Here is a 9,769-nt window from a genome sequence, read left to right on the forward strand (position 1 = left end):
TGTATGCAACTTTAATGAGGCTTTGCTCATTATAGCATGAGTTTGGGCATGATGCAGGTGCCTTTGAGTCAGCCATGATTCTGTAATAACCTAGTAAATGCACTGATTCACAAAAGTAGATTTAAATGGAATTGTTCTTTGGTCACTGTTGGTATGTCATCTGGGGTTTATAGATGTTTAGCCAAATAGTCCCAGGAAAAGGTACAGAGTACCTGCACATAACTAATCACTGTGTCTATTCGTGTTTGAGAGTTTGATGTCACATGATACCTCTGTCTGTTGTAATCCCTGAGTAAGAAGCTCTTTCAATGTCATGGTCCTAAACTAGATATAAAGTATGAGAATCAAACAGACTTGGCTTGCTTTGAGCCACTACATGTGTTTTTTTTTTTTTTTTCTCTAGTGTTCCCTGCCTAATACACATGAATCTGGGAAGGGAGTCCTGGGATCCAATACAGATGAGTGAGGCTGCAGGGAGCTACCATTATGAGAGCTGCTGCTCATGGAAATGGAGAGTTTTCTATTCTGTTCTTGAGGGTTTATTGATTTTTATAAAAAATAAGGAACAACAAAAATAGCTGAAAGAAGCTTCCCATGGAGTGCAAAATAAACTTTTCATTTTTGTGTACTGTTAGGTTTACTGAAATATTTCTGTAGAGCCGAGTTCCTATGTACCCTTACACAGCTTCTGCCTCCATAGTTAATATCTTACATTGTTCTAATGCGATTGTTTAAATCAATTAAGCATTTTAATATGATTATTGAAGTCCTTACTTTATTTCCATGGTTTTCAGGTCTTTACTTTGTACTTGTCGCCATTTTCTCCCCTTTCAGGTTCCCACCAGAACATCCTATCATTTTCACTTCTTTCATTTTGCTAGGCTGTGAGAGCTTTTGAAGTTCGAGATGAGGTGGGTTTGCTGAGGACTTTGACTTTCAGATGGAGCCTTCAGGGTGCGCTGGAGCACTGACTGGAGGGAGTAAAGTAGGGGTGGGGGGTCATCAGGTGACAGCAATCAGAGGAGGGTGGGAAAGTAGTTGTCAACGAACAGGCTGTGTCTGGGGTTTTTAATACGTTTTAGTGGGCTCTGATTGGCTAGTGCATGGATGCAAAGTAGGTGAAATGTAAGAACCAAACAGGGAAGAGCCCATTAAGCTGGAAGGGTTCTTCATGAGGTAAGTAGCTGGACCCCTCTTCACATCCCTCAGGGTTCCTTGGGGAATGTGGAGCATTAGTTCATCCCTGTAGTTCTCTTGTTCATTTCTGGTGTGTGACTGTTCACTGTGCCCCTCCTATTTCCATCAGACTTTCTTCTATGGGTACAAGGAATAGAGGCATAGAATGGTCTTTTGTTTCTCTCTTCTGAGGACACTAATTTTGTCAGATCAGGACCTTACCCTCATATCTCCATCTAATCTAAATAATTTCCTTAGAGAGCCCATCCCTATAAAAAGCCACATTGAGAATTAGGGTTCCATCACATAAATTTGGGGGAGAAATAAGCATTCAGCCCATGAAAGAAGTTTATGTAAAATCTCTCTGTCTTGGAGACCAACAAATTATCAAATTAGTTTTATTTTTATGGAGACTATCTTTGGCACAGCTATGATATTTACTTTTTAGATTTTCAGGAAGTGTAGTGACATGATTAGATATAAATCTATTCAAACCAACCCTCAAATGAGCTCCCTCATATAAACATCCAACTCAATTAGAATGAAACGGTCACTGAGATTCTGTTCTAATGATAATTGCTGCTATGAAATGACTGCATTCATTTAATTAAAAAGCCCATCGTGGATCTCAGTCACAGTGTTGTTCACTGAACTCTTCAGAATAAATCTACTTTTAGTGGAGTGTTTAGAGGTGTCATTTTTTATGCGTATGGGTCTTTTGCCTATCTGTACGTAAGTGTACCTGTGAGTGCAATGCCTGAGGGAAGCAGACGAGGGAGTTGGATTTCCAAGAATTGGAATCACAGAAAGTACTAACTTCTAGGTGAGTGCTGGGAACCAAATCCTGGTCCTCTGCAAGAGCAATGTTGTTCTTAACCACTAAGCTATGTCTCCAGCCCCTAGAAATGTCATGTTTATTTGTTTCCAAAGATGATAAAACAACAGACCTTAAAAATTCTAAGGAGACATTCCCCAGGGAAAGTCACAGGGAATGACTCTTAGTTTGGAAAGCTTTAAAACCAAAAGAAGTCATCTCAGTAACTTTCTTAAGCCAGAGACAAGATACAACATTGTATACATAGGACAAAGACTTCCATAATGCAGGGAGAAGATATAACATTATATAAAAGGTGAGTTTTCTTCTTTTCTCTGTGCTTAGCTTCTTGACAAAGCTGTATTTTAAGTACCATAATCATACTTGTTAAACACTACAGTAAAATTTTATTGAATTTACTTGTTTTAATGTATGGAAATTGTGGAGAAAACAGGGTGTATAGCTTGATGTAACTGCAGGGACCAAGAATATGGACGGGAAACAGGGAGGTAAAGGGAAAGAAGGAACCCAAGAGAGAAGACTAGTAGGAGAAAGGTGTTACTAAGGGAGAAATATGTAGAAAGGGAGTAGTTAAGGGGGAGGAGGAAGGAGGGCTGTACAACAAACTATGGGAATAAAGGGGAAAAAATTCTCCAGATACAGAGTAGAGACAAAAAAAAAAAGAAAAAGCCTTAGCATAGAAGGAAGCCTATGGGGATGAAGAAAACCCTTCCAGAAGCAATATGGTTGTTAAGTGAAAACCAGTGCCACAGGTGGGTTGTCCCCCTATGAGCTGTTGGCCTGAGGGGCCCTGAAGGTCCCCAAGATAATAAAGGTCATTGTCAATAATGTTCACTGTACACAAAAAGTGGACAGAGGGACCGTATTGCTGATGACACTGCTTGATGTGAGCACAGGAGAGGAAGAAATCAAGCTTGGACTAAGCTGGAAATTCCCTTCCACTGGCTGGGTGGCTTTCATGGTGCCAAAAGGCAATATGCAGATGACTGGGGGAGAATTGTCCCCTATAATTCTGCTCAATGACAGACCCCGCATGTTGCACTATCAACATACCAAACAAGATGTTCCTGCTGGTGCAATAGTGGAGTGTCTAGTGTATGTAAAACCAGCAAATTTTCAATTAGCTATAATGCCTGCTCCTAGGGGTGGAACACACATCTGGTACTGCAGACCAGAGCACTCCTCTATGGCAGGGGAGAATATAGGCCCCAGCGGGAAGCCACTGCAGTTGTTTTGTTAGATGGATGTGATGCATCTTCTAAAGTACTGTTGAAGAACTTGTGTTTACACCCATAGGTTAAGTGATTATAGCAGCCACTGTTTAGATGGTCTTCTTGCTGTTTTTGTTTTTATATTAGATGGAATCCCACTGAAATGGGCCAACAATTCATGGAAAACAGATGATGCTGAAACCCAAAAGTTCAGTGCCTTGTCATAATAGGAGGAAGATCATCCCACACCTACCACCCTCTCCAAGGCTCAGGGACATTTGCAGAATTTTTTCCCTGGTGGGGAAAAAAATGTAAGAGCCAGAGGAAGGCGTGCAGTGTTAACTGAAAGTGTACTCCCACCACTATGCTGGCAAGCTATAGTTCCACCTCCCTCTCACACTCATCAAGTAGTCGAGGGAGGAGTCAGTTACCCCTCCCAACCAATCAGTCGACCTTAGCTCCATGTTGGAGAGGGGCTAAGGCTATATAAGCCAAGAATGCCAGGAGGTACCTCTCTCACTATTTTGTGTGGCTGTCAGGAAGCCACAGGATCTATATTTGAGTGTGGACTTTCCAGTACAGCCATAAATGGGGGTGGCGGGGGACATTCACTCCTCTGTAAATAAACCTCCATTCTATGCTCTGTTTAAAAAAAAAAGAAAGAAAATGATGTGTTTGAATTGATAGATGAGAGGGATCTGACTAGACTGCAAGTGGATGGACTTCCACTGGGGAATGTCTGGGGACACTGACTTGACACAATGGGCCTTAACACTCAGGACAAAGTATATGGGTTCCAGTGGGGGAGCTATGGGAGGATGCTGGTGGGGATGAGGCTATAAAGATGATTCAGATTGTATTAGGTATTCTATATGAAATGCAACAAAATTTAATAAAATCAAATTTTAAAAGAATCTTTAGTGCATAATAAAGTTAGACTCACAGATTGATATGAGAATAAAGGATGGTAAAACATAGCATACTAGAATCATCATTGAACTCATTGAGAAGAGAAAAAATAATACAGGAAGATTATTATTTAATGTTGCATTACAAAGTGAATTTTAAGAGGAATCATATGTGAATATGGTATCCTGAAACATAGATAATGTTACTAAGACAGATTTAGAAAAACTCACCCACAGAACAAACACAGGTTGCCACCTACTTTTATAAAGCCACACTCACTTGAAGCCACTATGTGTGGCATGCTTTGTGCTGCTGTTGTGGAGCTGAAAGATTATGACATGGGTCATATGGCCTATAGGGACTAAAAGATATTTTTTCATAACACAGTGTTCATTAATTGCTGATCTAGAAGTAAAGCTTTCTAAAACATGACAGGGAACACAGATATTATAAGAGAATATTCAGATATCTGATCTGTTGAAATGTGGACAGTCTCTGCAGCCACTTACACAAAACTGAAAGGCAAAGTTCAAATGAGTTTATCATGTGATAGGGGAAAGAAAACACATAGTTATAGTCTCTTATCTCTGAACTAAAAATCATAAAAGGAAAAGAATGAGAAGTATGAAGTCACAATGGATTCTGAGGAGAGCAGACCCATTGGTCCGCAGTTACAGCTCTAGAGCCAAGGCTAAGCACACATTTCCAAGGCCATAGCCTTCCTGACTAGGCAGCAAGGGCACAGGCATGCTGAAAGGCCTGTCACACATGTCAGGTACAGTAGAAGGCCAGGTGAGATGCAGGATGAAGTGGGGTGAAAGGTGAAACTTTGCATTCACTGAGAGAACTCTCCCACACCTCCCAACCAAGTCCCTGGAAATAGCTCAGAAACAAAAGTTTGCCAAGTGCTGGGTATAATTCAGAGGAAATAGTCAAATGAGCAAAAACCTTGAATGCGGATATTTGGTCAGAGGCATCCTTTCCCACAAAATAGCAAAAGAAATAAACAAACAAAAATAACAGTATCCATCTTTCCTCCAGTCTCTGCACAGGCACACTAAAAGGAAATAATATTTTCATACAAATTTCCCAAAGATCTGTTTAGTTTTTCAGTTATACATAGTGGAATCTCCCAAGAAAAAGAAAATGCAGCAATTGAAAATTGAAGAATGTGGAAAATTTAAATTCTCCTAAACTTCTTTAAAGTAGAATGCATACAAAATAAAGCAGTCCAGCATAGCACCAATTTTAATAGTCTGAGTACATTTTGCTGTTACAAAATACCACAGATTAGTAATTTACAAACTATAGAATTTTATTATTATGGCTTATAGCTCTGGAGGTAGGCTGGTGCTGTGGTTTGAGTCTGGAGTGTCTCATAATCACCCATGCATTAAAGGCATGGTTCACAGCCTGTGTTTAAATGTTTTTAAATTTCTTGAATGAACATGAAATGGATAAACTTAGATGTGAGATATGGTGAGCTTCTCAGAGGATGATGGTCAATACTCCTAATTCCAAATTCCATTTCTAGGTCAAAGATTTTTAATGTGGAATTTGGACTCATTCCTCCTGACTGAGCTCAGATCCAAAGGTATTTAAATGCCTACAAGGCATCTCCATATAACAAAGATCTTCAGTCTCCTGAACCCACATCGTGATTCCTTCTCCCTTCCTCACCTCTGCCTCCTGCCTTGCCTTCTGCCCGATAATTCTTTCCTGGATGACAAATCCCATGAGGTAGAAATTGTTTCTTTTGGTCCCGTTGGTCTTTATGAGGCTGTCGAACTTATTACCAAATCCGGTTCTTCCCTCAGCGCCCGTTACCTTCACCAGCTCTGCTCTGCTCTCACCTGGGTTTTTCCTTCTAATCTTAAGTGTGTGGTTTCTTCCCTTTCCTGTACCTTTGACTCAATACACAGGAAGTGATTTATTTTTTTTGAGACAGGTCTCTTTATGCAGCCCTAACTAGAAATTTCTATATCAGCCTGGTCTTGAATGAATATAAATCTCTGTCTCTACCTCCTAAGTGCTTGAATTAAAGGCATGCCTTACTGCCTCAGTCCATAAGAAGACGTGATCAGCCCATTGCTTGCCACAAAATAACATCCCAATTGTCCTCCATACATGGAAACCATTGGTCCTGTGAGGTGCTATATAATCTGTCTTCCCCCTTCTTTCTTCTGGACCATTTGTTCCCATAGTTACACAATAGTTCTTTCTAACCATAATTGTTTTTCTTTAGTTTGTCTAATTGATTAGTTCTCAAAATGTGCTTCCTAGCCCAACAAAACCTGTATCACCTGGGAATTTGTTAGAAATGCAATTTTTTTCAAATGCTTGTGTCCCAACCTAGGCCTTCAAAATAAGTGGGGCTGAGAGCTGTGTTTCTACCAGCATTCAAAATGACTAGACTCTGAAGCTGAAGAAAGACTGGCTGGGCTACACTCCAGCATGAATTTTTCACTTTTCTCTACTTCTTTTCTCATGCCTTGATTGCAGATAAAATGTTCTATTTTTCTGACTTTCCATCCTTCTTATGTTAGTTTAGATCTCCCGTTATAAACTGCCCTGTGCTTTCTTTTAAGCTATCACGTGTGATACTGGTAATGTTTTCATGTGGGGGTGTATGCATGTGCAGGTGTGTATGTAGAAGGTGTGCGTTCCTGTAAATGTATGTGCACACGTCACAATGCATATGTGACAGTGGACAACTTGTGGGTGTTGGTCCTCACCTTTCACCATGTTTTAAGACAGGGTCTCCTTGTCCTTTTCTACTGTGTATGAGAGGGGACCTGACCTGAGAGCTTCCTGTGATGCTCTTGTCTCTGCCTCCCTTTTCTCGAGGAGTATGTTTGGATTACAGATCCTGGTGCTATACATTTGGCTTTTACTTGGGTTCTAGGGATTTGAATCCAAGTCCTCACACTTAAATAGTAAGTTCTTTTACCCACTGAACAATCTCTCCATTCCTTGTTGATATGTTCACTCAACTATCCTTTTAACTAGTTATTAAAAATATGAGTCCATGCCAGGCATGGTGGTGCACGCCTTTAATCCCAGCACCCGGGAGGCAGAGGCAGGGGGATCTCTGTGAGTTCAAGGCCAGCCTGGTCTACATAATGAGTTCTGGATAGCTGGGGCTACAGGGAGACCCTGTCTCAAAAAGACCCCCCCAAAAAAATGGATCCTGGATCTGATTATATTGATTCTAAGTTTATCTATATTCATGGAACATAATAATAATAAAATCATTTCATGTTCATTCAAGAAATTTAAAAACAAATTTATGTAGGCAAGATGACTCAACAAGTAAAGTCACTTACTGTTAAACTTGACCTGAGTTCAAGTCCTCGAACCTTCATGATGAAAGAAGAGAATTGACTCCCACAAGTTGTCCTCTAACTTCTACAGGGGCACCATGTTCACACAAACAAAAATATAGATTTACAAACAGTTAGATGATAGGTAGATAGATAGATGATAGATAGACAGATAAATAATAGATAGATAGCTATAGATAGATGATAGATAAAAAGACATAGATAAAAATAAAATAGACATTTTGCATTTTGAACTTGACCATGCAGAGCTCTCGTATAGACAAGAACCTTCATTTCTGATTGTTCTTTTCTTTGTCTTTAGGTGAAAATGCAGTTTTATTCACTGTATGCTTCTCTTGCATACACCTTATGTAAAATCTTTCCATTTATAACAAGAAGAGTGAAATGATAGAAAAGGCTAACGAGTGAGATGCTGTTTGGAACACTCTTTTGTTGGAAAGAGCTTGAGCTAAACTCTAGGCTCCTTACTTTCTTACATTCTGCATTGTGTTGCTTGGTAACTAAGCAACTTGGTGCCTCATGGAGGAGGGTGCTCTTTGCTGACTTAGCTGTGTCTTTGCTTCCTGTGATTGCTGACAGACACAGAAGTTGAGGTCATCCAGCCACAGGGACGTGCTGAAGTGGAAACTTGATTACTTAAGATCTCAGCTGTGGCAAATGTCTGGATTCACTGATAATGTAGTACTGAGCTTCTGCAGAGGCTTGGGCCAAAGGGAAAACCTCCATCTTAATAAGCTATGTATTTGGGTCACTGGTTTTTAAGAAAGGAAGGGACAACTTAGAAAAGTGACCTAGAAATTGAAAAGTTGGGGCTTAATTGCAAGGAAAGAATTGAAAACGTAACAGGTCTTGCTCTTGCTTTGTAAAAGAAGGTTGTGAAATCGCATGCCTCTGCCCTTCCTTGGTACGTTCTAAAGGACTTCATTTAGATCGGATCCCTTAATGATGTTTACGATGAAAATAAAACATAAATCTACCCATCACAACCCAAGCATACATATTTCCTGCACAGACAGAAATAACCAAAACATGAACCTTTTAAACTCCTCTATGTCATGTTGTTTAACACTTCCTTTTTTTAAAGATTTATTTTTAGTTTTTTGCTTTTATGTGTGTGTGTCTGCATGAGTTTACATGCAACCCTGTTTACCATTGTATATGCAGGTTCCCCCAGAGTTCAGAGGGCATGAATGCCCTAGAACTGGACTTACAAGTGGCTTTGATCTGCCTGTTACTAGTTCTGGGAAATGAACCCTTGTTCTGGGCAAGAACAGTAAGTTCTCTTAACACCTGAGCCATCTCTACAGTCCTTTCAAGACATTAAATTTGCTTGCTCATTTGCCTAAAACACCCATTTTCTTTTCTGTGGTTTCTCATGGACAGACCTCTTTCAGGATGGGCCATTTTCAAGCTCTTTAACTCTCTGCACCCATTCCTGTCTTCTCTTCAATAAGCATAGCTACTGTTCCTCTGAAGCACCCTTTCTTCCATGTATATATCAACATAGGACATTCATATTGATTCAGGGGACAATTTGGGCGGTTCTGTTGAAGAATCCTTGACACCTGTGTGTTCACTGAGGCTTTTGTTGGTTATCAACTCTGTCATGTTGGCATTCTCAAAGGTCCGATGAAGAATCACGAAATTTCAAGTATTCTGATGTTCAGAATAAGGGCACTGGGAGATGGGGAGAGGAGGAACAGGAGGAGACCAAGAACAGCAAATTACCATGCCTGAGGTGATTCAGCAATTCCACGAAGCGAGGTGATTACAACTACTCAAGTGTATTGATCACCATTTCTAATGGTGATCAATAGTTTATAAACATTTTTCTGGAAAGATACAGGTTTATTCTGAAAAACCTTTTTTTATATGATTTGAGGATTAGACAGTTTTTAAGCAGTATATTTGGAGTAAAATGAGATTTCAACTGTAGATTTTTTTTCAGTAAATACCATCTTAATGTTTTTACTCTATGTTGCATAACAAATTGTAATGCAAACCACTTTTAATCAACTTGGTTTTTCATCCTTTTAATTTCCATGTCTATTCAGGACATCCATTAAAGTCAATATTCTTAATTTAATGGAAGATTTCTTTTTGAATTTGCTGCATTTTTTTCTGCTTAAATTACACCGAGAATGTGTAATGGATGTGTTAAATAGATAATGCTATTAATGGAAAAGCAGATAAATTAAATACATGTCCAATCATCTTCAGAGCGTATTTTGTTTTTGACAGTTTAGATTCTCTTGCGCAGCAAACCAACAGACCTCCACCATATATTATCATAT

General features: G+C 39.6%; 1 protein-coding gene across 3 annotated transcripts in view; it reads right to left on the bottom strand.

The window, feature by feature from the left end:
• Positions 1–9,769, bottom strand: part of Lrrtm4 (leucine rich repeat transmembrane neuronal 4) — a 923,255-nt gene that overhangs the window by 569,498 nt on the left and 343,988 nt on the right. The window lies entirely within an intron of this gene.

The sequence above is a fragment of the Nannospalax galili genome, unplaced genomic scaffold, assembly GCF_000622305.1.
Source record: "Nannospalax galili isolate Female #2095 unplaced genomic scaffold, S.galili_v1.0 scaffold446, whole genome shotgun sequence".
NCBI lineage: Eukaryota > Metazoa > Chordata > Mammalia > Rodentia > Spalacidae > Nannospalax > Nannospalax galili.